Source organism: Triticum aestivum, chromosome 4D (genome assembly GCF_018294505.1).
Source record: "Triticum aestivum cultivar Chinese Spring chromosome 4D, IWGSC CS RefSeq v2.1, whole genome shotgun sequence".
NCBI lineage: Eukaryota > Viridiplantae > Streptophyta > Magnoliopsida > Poales > Poaceae > Triticum > Triticum aestivum.
In genome coordinates this window covers 312,117,598-312,128,760 of record NC_057805.1, presented here as the reverse complement: position 1 = coordinate 312,128,760, position 11,163 = coordinate 312,117,598, and the positions used below count along the sequence as shown (strand labels likewise).

Sequence of the window (11,163 nt, the reverse complement as noted above, 5' to 3'; positions counted from 1 at the left end):
TGTGAAGGAGAACGATAGGCTCACATGCTCGATCGTGAAAAAGATAAGGCAAAAAAGAGGAAAGCGGTGGTGCAAGCCCCACAAGACACGCGCATCATGGGAGGCGACAGGCGCAACGCTTGGCCGGTCGGTCGGAGCAAATTTTTACTATTCTATATATCTAAATAGTTAATCTTCACTGTCTCTATTATCTTAACGTGCACAAATGTCACCTCATCAAAAACCCGTCACAACATGAATAAAAAGTTTCTCATTCTATTCTCATGCGCACATCCCTCCTCACCACACATGTCACCACATCAAAGATTCACTTAACATGCATGGGATTTATTTCATTATATTATGCCACTTATATTCAAAATATTTTTGGACTACACAATAATCAAATGCAATACATAAAACTTATTTTAAATTTTAATTCATATTTATTAATTCAATTATGTGTGATTTATAAATATATTGTAATCGCTTCCCTAGTTTTAACAGCACTCGGCCCCGATCTAACTTTTGGGCTCCGCCAATTGGGAGGCGACCGGGGCTTTGAACGGGCACTAGGACCCCCCATGCGAGCGGAGCGGATGCAAGCGCGAGGAAACGGGGAGGGACGTTGGAGTGGAGACCAGAGAGAAGTGAGAGCGCCTTTAACCGCCACCAGTCAACCCAACTACCAGAGCAGTTAACACGATCCTGTTATTCGGATAACCGAAAGCTGTGACGATCCGCGCATTGTTCTCTCTTTCACCTCTCATCAGCAGCTATGCCCTCCCTTCTATTTAAACGCATTGGTTTCTGGCGTTGAGATCTAGGGTGACAATACTGTGAGTTCCGGGCAAAAAGAATCTCCCTTTTGACATTCCACATTCAGTACACTCCTGGAGTGTTAGATATGGATAGGAGACAGGCAACCACGTGCATCCTCTTACTAATCGTGTTACTTGGTAATTTTGCTTCCGCGGCAGGTTCGTGTTCCGGATCTCCGTTTATCTGACTATACAGTGTTATTACGGTGTGTTTATTTGATCACAAAGTAGAGGCGCATGGTAGAATTTGAGTATTTGACGTGATTTTCTTCTTCCCCTCTGTTAAATTCCTGTCGTTCTTATCACCGTGTGTGTGTGAATTTGCTTGCGCAGACGACGACTATTGCTGGGAAGAATACAATGAGAGCGCATTATGCTTTGGTTTCGTCTGCAAGGCAGAGTGCTGGCTGAACGCGAAACTGGAATATGCGGGCACAAAACCAAGTGTCAAGGGATACAAGTGTACGGGATCAAAACTGAAACACCGTTGTCACTGCTATTATTGTGTACCGTGGTCCAACTAGAAAGATAATGGGAAAACTTTGTTTTTGCCACTCTAACTTTTGCCCACTTTGCTTATGCCACTCTAGGATTTAACAATTCACTTTTGCCACTCTTAGTTTTTGACAATATATCAATTTTGCCATTCAGTGGCAAAAGCAAAATTTTCAAAGTGGCAATTATGATACATTGCAAAACCTAATAGTGGCAAAAGTGAAATGAAAAAATATTGTTTTTGCCACTGAATGGTATTTGTGATGTATTGTCAAAAGTTAAGAGTGGCAAAAGTGAGATGTCAAATTCTAGAGTGGCATAAGCAAAGTTGGCAAAAACTAGAACGGCAAAAATAAAGTTTTCCGAAAGATAATCTCACGTTCTTTGTTTTTTCAATCTTAGCATCATGTTTACCAGCTTGTATCACCGTGGACAGTGTATTTAGTTCTGTCTCGGTAGGTATAATCAATAGAAGTTAGTAGTTCATCCGTTATTACTCTATATATTTGCCAGTTGTCCTTTTGTGCTTCGGTGCTACCACTAATAATTTAGTTTTGCTTTGACTAATATATACACAATGGGATTGTCGTTCCTCTGCTTCGGATCTCATTAACTTTAATGACATTGAGTTACTTGCTCTATATAATCGGACATGCGACGTTTTTCATCTAATTTGTGTACCAGGTTAAAGCATCTCCAACTGGACTGTGCAAATACCCCCTCCTTGTTAGACCTCCCACGTATCCGCGGACAAGAAACGGCCACCTCTATATGACAGCCCGTGCAATTGCACACCCACCATTGCAGACCTTAGATGCATGCAAATAGATGCATGTATCGATCATTCGTTGACAGAAATACACGTAATAATAAATGTAAACACGCAAATAAAATTTATTCAAATATAACATACATAGTTCAAACATAAAATTTATTCGAAGTGCATAATTCAAATATAAAATTCAATGTTTTCCAATGTGGGTTCAAATATGCTCCACAACTTGTCGGTACTTGCGCATGTGACTGTGTATCTCGAATTTGTGTATGCATCTCTACAAAGTTCACAACATGTTATGCATCTTGTTCCAGCAGGTGGACATGTACTCCGGGCCTCTCAAAATAATTTGTGCAGGCTGCCTTGTCTCCTTCATATACCACAATCATGTTGTGCAAGATTACACAACAAGTCATCTCTGGCACTTTGTATCCGGATACTACATCGTTGCAGCTCCACTAACAGTATCCAACGATCTTTGAGCACTCCAAGTGCCCTCTCCACATCCTTCTTTGCAGCTTCTTACATTTGTGCAAAGAGACATCTTTTGTTACCTTGGGGCTCTGGGATAGTCTTCACAAACACCGCCCACTGAAGATATATGCCATCAACAAGGTAGTAGTGCTTGGTGTAGTCCTGTCCATTGACAGTGTACTTGCCCATCGAAGCATCTCCATCACAAAGTCTCCTCAACGGCGGAGACCGTTGAAGCACATTGATATTGTTGTGAGAACCGAGAATACCAAAGAAAGCATGTTAAATCCACAAGTCTTATGATGCCACTGCTTCAAATATGGTGGTGGTCTCTTTTGTGTGACCTTGGTATTGCCCGCACAAACCTATCGGACAATTCTTTCATTGACAATGCATGTAGTCGACTAAACCGATGATACTTGGAAAAACCTCTCGATTCTCCAGTTGCAAATACCTCCTCGGCATTTAATTCTGCCATGTAAGTTGGCCCAAACATTTTCACCACAACACATGGAAATCGCATCATTGCATCAAAGACGTGCTCTCCTCAATCAGGACGATCGCATCAACGACACCTCCCATGCGAGAGAAAAACTCGGATCAAGGATCGAAAAAAAAGCTCTCTAGGGCAGCCGATCAACTAGATCGGCGAACGAACCCTAGTTACGGGCGGTGCGGCCCCTGGTGGCGATCATAGAGATCGACCGCCCCGGGGGCGGCGCTGTGCAGAAGCGGCGGCGGCGGCTAGGGTTTGGACTGCGGTTAGCCTGATACCGTGTAGAAGGAACAGAGAGGAATTTTATGAAATCGATGTTTATTGCTTGAGCCTCGTGTGCATATATATAGGAGTAAATCATCAACTTGTAGAAATAAATCCTAATCTACTTTATAGTACTTTTTAATAGTCACGATACTCAACAGGAGGAATAGCCTGCAGCTCTTATGTGTGTTGTCACGCAGCTGGACAATCGAAACTCTCGAAGACGTTTGAAAATGGTTTAGTTGTTTCCACGACGCCGCAGGCTTGCCGCTTGCAGGCATGCATGGCCGCGCAGAAGCTTGCACATGGAGAGAGGAGATCGATGATCGTGAGAGCTGAAACGGGTTTGACGATTCCGGACGCTCGTGACTCGTGATCGTTGAAAACTTTTTTTTTTGAACTGGTGAGCGTTGAAAACTTTGCCCAACTGCTCCATGCTGATCTGCTCCATCTCAAGCCCTAGTTAGAAGGACATGCTGGAAGAAACTATTGCGGCCATCATGGTTCCTTCAGGCCTATGTCAATGATGGATACTAGTAGTGTCATACATAATCCTGATGTGTTCTAGTTTAATCATTAGCATCCCATCAGCCTTTCATTCCCTTGTAGTGGAGAGAATGTAAAGGGGTGCTTCATAGACTTTGGATACCACAGCACTTGATCACTCCCTCCCACTAACACACCTACTGCACTAATCAGGTTCTAGATCAGCGTGCACTTATAGGTGTGACAACTTTGACACAAGAAGTTTTCCAGCAGTCAGCGACAAATCCTGAAATTCTTACGAGCCAATGACCGAAGAAACATGGAAGTGCAGTACACATCATGTACAGTACCAAATGGGAACGCAACCTAATTAAGGATCGGCCCTAGGAACTTGGATGTACTTTTCATTTTTCAGCGATGTCAGCACTGCTGGTTTGATCAATAGGTTTGAGACTTTTTTCTTAAAAAATAATACAGAGGCAATAATAATAAAAAAGCAATAGAGTGCGGTGTGCTCTATTATTATGAAGGCATCGTGATATCATTATGTACTCCTATTTGATAACAACCACTATCACAGCATGATTGTTTACTTGAATTTTCAGCCACGTCAGGTACCACCCTGTTATAATACTCCTCATGTGGTACTCCCTGCTTTGACTTGCTGTGTCTAATTCTCGTCCACTTGGCCCTTTCTAACAGCACTTCGAATAGAATATGAACGTGCCGATGGATGTAGTTGAAATGCTGTTTCAAAATAGTATTATCTGACAATAAATAAAGTGTAAGTATGGATAATACTGTATCTGTCTCAGCCTCCTTTCTAAGAAAAAAAGGTCTATGTCCCTTTTGCTTTGCTATGTCTTGGCTAATTAAGAACACACTACACTTATTCCTTAGGACAATGGCTATTTAACCTTAAAAAAAGACAATGGCTATTTGGCACTAGACCGGTTCAAACCTAGGGTCGGGCCGGGATCCGGGCTAGGCTTGTCAAAGCCTGAAGACAAAATCCCAAGCCCGAGACCGGCCTGGCCCGGCCTGAAACTTGTGAACAGTGCACTTTTTCCATTAAAATAATCAATTTTGTGGTATTTGAATATATTATAGTATACCTATTTAAATTAAATAATTATTTTAATGACTTTCAGGCTTAGTTCAGGCTTTTTGGGAGGAAAAACTGAACTTGAGCCCGGCCCGGATGCTAGGATTTCAGACTCGGGCCGCCAAGCCGGGCTGTGCATGCACATGTCTATTTGACGCGTAACATAAAAGTCAAGAATGAGAGAAATTAATTAACGAGCACTCCTTCGGAAGCCTCGCAACAATCAGCGTCACTTGGCGCGTTCTCAGCCATTCACCACGTGTCGCGCTCTCGACGCTTCCTCCGGATTTTGGTTTTTTATTTCTCTGCACGCGTTTTCGGCTTTTTTAACGGTTTTTTCCTGGGTTTTTTTGACGTTTTGGTTTTCCACCGGTCTTCCTTAGCTTTTTGATAAAAAAAATTGCGCAAAAAAATGTGTTTTTTTCCTTTCGCGAGAGTCATGGTTTTGCTTCCACGAGAGGCACAATTTTGCTTTCGCGAGAGTCACGCCCGTGCCTCTTGGAAACGAAAAAAAAACGCGTTTTCTGTTTGTTTTTTCGTTTCGCAAGAGTCACAGTTTTGCTTCCGCGAGAGGCATGGTTGTGCTTTCGCGAGAGTCACGGCTGTGCCTCTCGGAAACGAAAAAAAATGTGTTTTCTGTTTTTTTTTTCTTTCGCGAGAGTCACGGTTTTGCTTCCCCGCAAGGCATGGTTGTGCTTTTGCGAGAGTCATGGCCGTACCTCTCGGAAACGAAAAAAACACGTTTTCTGTTTTTTTTTTCGCGAGAGTCACGGTTTTGCTTCCGCGAGAGGCACGGTTGTGCTTTCGCGAGAGTCACGGCCGTACCTCCTCGGAAACAGAAAAAAAAAGCGTTTTCTCTTCTTTTTTTCTTCCGCGAGAGTCACGGTTTTGCTCCCGCGGTAGGTACGGTTGTGATTTCGTGAGAGGCACGGGCGTGCCTCTTTCGGAAAGAGAAAAAACCCGTGCTCCCGGTTCGGTTTTTACGTCCGTTTTTTTCATGAAAAAAAGTTCATTAAAACCTATCAACATGGGATCTAGTTTTGAAGATCTCGACGCGAGGAATCCAACGATGAAAGTGGTTCGAGATTTGGATGCACGGTTTAAGAGATAAAACGTTTTGAATAAACGGATCTACGAAAAAAGGGAAAACTTCCGGGTTGCGACAAGTGGCACATACGCAGCGCCACTTGTCGCAACCTGGGGAGGTTGGAGTGACCTTGGCAACGAATACTCCTCAACTAGTGATTTCGGACTTTAAGTCTTTCAGCCGGCAACTCAGAAAGAAATGAAAGCCTTTCCATGGACATCCTTTAGCATGCTCATATGAGCAAAGAATGTCCAAAATGCAAGTAAGTTCATATGAAAGTAAGTCTACTTTAGCATGCTCATATGAGCAAAGAATTCACACATCAAACTTGCGATGACTGGATAGCAAATGATACAAGTTATACCAAGAGACTAAACTCGCTCAGAACAAAATGCAAGTAAAATTATTATCTAAGGAAGAATATTACTCAATAATAGCGGATGCAAGGAACAAAAAAAGGACTCCATGGACTAAGGCCAGACATATTTTCTCTCAAACTGATGTTTGAAAACGCCTCGGGCCCTCACACTGCCAATGAACAACGACCTAATTGGTAATACAATTGCTATATGAATAATCAGTACTATAGTGTAACAAATTTACCAACACAAGGAGCACCGAAAACTGGAATCAAAGCTAAGTCTTATTCTTCTTACTCTCTTCAGCACAAAATTACATAAACACTAAAAACTGGTTAATGTTGGGTATGTCGAGTGTTAGAATACGTAATAGGCCTAATGTGTCTGGGCTGGCGGTATAGCCCGTTAGTCTTAGGGTTAATTAGAGATAAGGATCGCTTGCTTAGAGGTCAAGTAAGCCTTGCTTGGGAGTCAAGTAAACCTCTCTATATAAAAAGAGGAGATGTATCAATCTAATCAAGCAAGAATTAAGAAGGAAATCCCTTCCATCTTGCCCGGCCGTGGGCAAAAGGCCCCCGGCCGGCCCTCTCGCGCCCTCCTTTTAGCAGCGCCATAACAATTTGGTATCAGCTAGCTTCGGTTCGATCATGTCTTCACCGCTGCCCAACCCGTCTCTTCCGCTGTCGGGATCCTCCATCGCGCCTGCCCCCGCCGTCCTCACCCGAAGGAGGTGTCCGGGCGCTGCGGGACCTAACCCAGGCGGTCTAGGAGATCCGCCTGTTCTTGGCCGGCTCCTACGGGCCGCACCCAGCTGCGTCGCCCATCACCGCCACCGCGCCGCCGTGGCTGCCGCTGCACCAAGCGGCCTCCGCCGCGCTCGCCGGGCCGCTGCAGCAGCCGCAGCCGCTGCCGCTGCCATCCACCGCCCCGCCCTGTCTGTAGTGGCAGCCACCGCTCCTGGCGGCCTCCGCCGCAGCAGCCGCTGCCCCAAGGCGTTCCCGCCACGCTCGCCGGGCCACTGCAGCTGCCATCCACCGCCACCACCGCCCCGCCCTGGCTACAGTGGTAGCCGCCGCTCCTGGCGGCCTCCGCCGCGCCCGGTGCTCCGCTGCAGCAGCCACCGCCGGTCAGCTCCGGCCCCGCATCGACCGCGCCAGCAGGAGTCCCGATCCACCAGATCAAGTTCCCGTCGTCGCCATTACCGCTTCCCCAGGGCGTTCCCATCCAGCAGTCAAGTTCCCGCCGTCACCGTCACCGCTTCCAGCTTTGATCACTACCTGCCACGTGTCGGCGACGGTGAGGTTGCAGGCTGCTGTGCGCGGCCTCCTTGCGCGTCGGCGTGTGCGGGAGATGCGTGGTCTGCAGCTGCTGCTCCTCCCAGCTACGCTTTGCTGCGCAAAGGACCTCGATCTCGTCCGCTGCGTCGAGGATCTTGGGCATGCTGTTTTCCCCGCGGGCAGCGACCTCAAAGTCTGCGACATCGGCGGTTGGGGGGCGCACCCCTCCTCGTCATTCTCCATCCACAACCCTCCACTCTTCTCTGTGCGGTGCCGACCAACAGCCGTTCGGCGGCGCATGGTGTCACCGACAGGAGCGCACCACGTAGCACCACTGCATTCCGCCGCCGGCCGCCACGAGGGCACCTCTGCTGGTCGCTCTTGCGACCACTTCCAGGTGGCCATACACATGCACTCCTTTTGTCCAGATGGCATGGGATCCAGGTGGCTGTACACGTGCACGTCGTGACGTGCGGATGGTGTCCACTTTATGTTCAGGGGTCCAAAATAAAGCGTTCCAGTCCATTTCAGGTTGAGAGTAATAAAACAAGCCGAGATGTAAAAGGCTTGTTTTTAGGTGTTAGGTTTGTGTTGTGTCGAGTCAGGGTTATAAGTTGGTTAGGCTGCAGCTCGAGGACAAGCTGCATGTCCAGGTGGGGTGTAGTGTTAGAGTACGTAATAGGCCTAATGTGCCTGGACTGGCGGTATAGCCCGTTAGTCTTAGGGTTAATTAGAGATAAGGGTCGCTTGCTTAGAGGTCAAGTAAGCCTTGGGAGTCAAGTAAACCTCTCTATATAAAGAGAGGAGATGTATCAATCTAATCAAGCAAGAATTAAAATGAAAATCCCTTCCATCTTGCCCGGCCGTGGGCAAAAGGCTCCCGGCCGGCCCTCTCGCGCCCTCCTTCTAGCAGCGCCATAACATCAAGGAAGAGAAAAAAACTATACTATAGTCGATAGCAGATATAGTTGAACGCAGTGCTACATGATTAAAAAAACGTGTATCCATCTAGATCTCTATATATATTTGCTAAAATTCAAACTAATGGTCACTAAAGGCAAAATTCTCCCTTCCAGATAGAAATGGTTTAAAAGAAATTTTCTTAAAAACGTAACCTGCAGGCTAAAAATGTTACTTTTAGAATTGAAGCATACTACAAATTGTCTGTTTATTTCAAACAATCAAGTGGCAACTACCGATTGTTTTGTATATAGCGAATTGTACAACATTTTTTTTCTAAATTCGGAGGAACACAGTCCTTGGTATGGCGAGTATATAATGTGGATTATCGAGTTGGAGTTTGTCAACTTACTTTCATATGTGCCATAGTGTTGGTCGTTGGTAATGGAGGAGGTCAGGAGTGCAGGTTCCAACGATGGCAGAAATAGGATCTGTAGAATGGAAAAAAGTCAGACTAATGTGTTTAATGGAGCAATGGTAAGAAATAAAACCAAGACCTTAACTGGCAATAACAAACTACACCATCTGTGTGCTTAGAATAGAATTCAGCTATAATTTTAATGTAGATAACAGCAACATGGATGCAACTATGTGTTCGAAATTTATAGTCTTATGAAAATGTATGTCAGTGGCTGTAAATTTTCTTTAGGTCCATGTAATCACAGATTCATACAACAAATTAGCGAGGGCAGATCCATCTAATCTTTCAATGACAATTAAACAGTGCAACCTTTTCTGATTTTGGGCTATCACAGGATAAAGCCATGCGCTAGTTGGTGCCGCAAAGCGACATGACAGAAGAAACATTGATCACACATGTAAAATCAGATAAATAAATCAGCAATCTAATGTAAAAAAAAATCTATTCGGAAGCATGAGAAATTTATGTTCTTTGGGCCACACAAAAATGAGCTAAAAGGAAGAGCATTGAGCAATATCCGTAAGAATACAAAGAGCTGCCACGACCTTGTTATGTTTGTGATATTTTTTCTGGTCAGCTGGTGATGCAGGGTAGTAATGAAAACAAATTGATATACTGAAAGAGCGAACCTCTAGTCCAAACAGTAACTCTGTCATAGCCAGAATCTCTCATTTCTATGTACAATTTATTTGTCAGGCAAGATAAACACACATGATATCAGGTCAGATGATTTGATTTGCTAAGATTTTGGTCTAAATCACATTTAATGCGTACACCATAGAGCAAATTCTATTTCTAGAGCAGGCATGTGAGAGAGGTTCTGTCCAATAATATTCTTATGGATCAATGCAAACAAGAAGGCATGACAGAATTGATCATTATTAAAAAATAGCAGTACCTAGAGGTCTTCGACGTTGACACAAAGATCGGCAGAGTCCTTTTGGTTGCACAATGACACATCAAGTCGTCCGATTATTAAGCTATCACTGTGGAGTTGCTCAACTGAATCCTATAACATAGCTCACCATCAGTTAAGCAACCTATCTTTCATGCCAGCATAATTTCAAGAAGAAATAGAAAGTATATGTTAGTTGAGAGGTTGAAATACATACCTTCGCAAGAAGTACTGACCAATACGAATAATGACATTGTTCACAGCCTACCAAAAGATGACACGTTTCTTCAGTTAATTGGGATATCCACCTAATAAATAAAGCACACATATGTACTGGTTGTTAATTAAAAACATCATGCCACAAGTTCAAAGAAATCTATGACAGTTATGAGTACTTTACATTATTAAAATACCAGCTATCTCAAAATAAAATGTACAACCAAACAGCGATTCATTATAACTATAGCACGCCTTCACTCTGAATAGAAAAAATGATTAGTGAACTAACCTTGAGAGCACCTTTGGCAGCGCAATCAGATCCTCCATCTCTTAATTCTCATGTCTCATATATTCCTAAATTCAACGATCCAAATATTGAAAACTGAACAGTCCTGATGGATCTTGAGCCAACTCTATCTCTTTTGAGAAACTTGATTGAACACTGCAAATACAGTTACAATACATCATTTCTCTTCAGTTTATTTCGGGGAAATTTTGGAACTGCCATTTTACTAATTTTATTATTCCGTTAGTATATCAATTCATTTCACTTCAGGACCCGTTCGGTATACGGGAATTTCAGAGGAACATTTGGAGGATTAGTTTCCGTAGGAATTTTCGCCCATATTATGTTCGGTTTGTAGGAATCTAGGACGTGTATTCCACTGGAAAGTCATGCTAGCATGTACTTTTCACACGAAATTAAAACTCCAGTAGAACTTCATGTTCTGGCGGAGGCCCGAGGCTAAGCGCAGAGCTGCAGTGTAGCCGAATAAACAGTGCAGCTGTACAGAGCTGTGAGAGGTCCCATCAACCTTGTTGTGAACAATAAAAAAACTGCTATAAACTAATTAATCAACACTGAATGCCCACCCTCCCATCGTACTGAACAGTGCCAAATTGGGCTGGTCCAAGGCTTTTTTTTCCCTGCAAACCGAACAATCCAATTTTTTGGTTCCTACATTTGAAGGCTCCATAGGTTTCCTGTTCACACACTACTCTACTGCTGTGCAGTTATTTTTTCCATTGTTTTTTCTACCTCTATACCGA

General features: G+C 44.1%; 2 long non-coding RNA genes across 2 annotated transcripts; one reads left to right on the top strand and one right to left on the bottom strand.

Annotated features, from left to right (window-relative positions):
* The first annotated feature begins 684 nt into the window (after window positions 1-684).
* Window positions 685-1,862, top strand: LOC123099949 (uncharacterized). Its single transcript, XR_006448312.1, has 2 exons — window positions 685-959; window positions 1,134-1,862. It is a non-coding gene; the product is annotated as an uncharacterized lncRNA (long non-coding RNA).
* Window positions 1,863-8,551: 6,689 nt separating this feature from the next.
* LOC123099948 (uncharacterized) lies at window positions 8,552-10,922 on the bottom strand. The gene is made up of 4 exons (XR_006448311.1): window positions 10,403-10,922; window positions 10,112-10,202; window positions 9,898-10,008; window positions 8,552-9,009 (listed from the first exon to the last, which is right to left on the bottom strand). It is a non-coding gene; the product is annotated as an uncharacterized lncRNA (long non-coding RNA).
* Window positions 10,923-11,163: the final 241 nt, after the last annotated feature.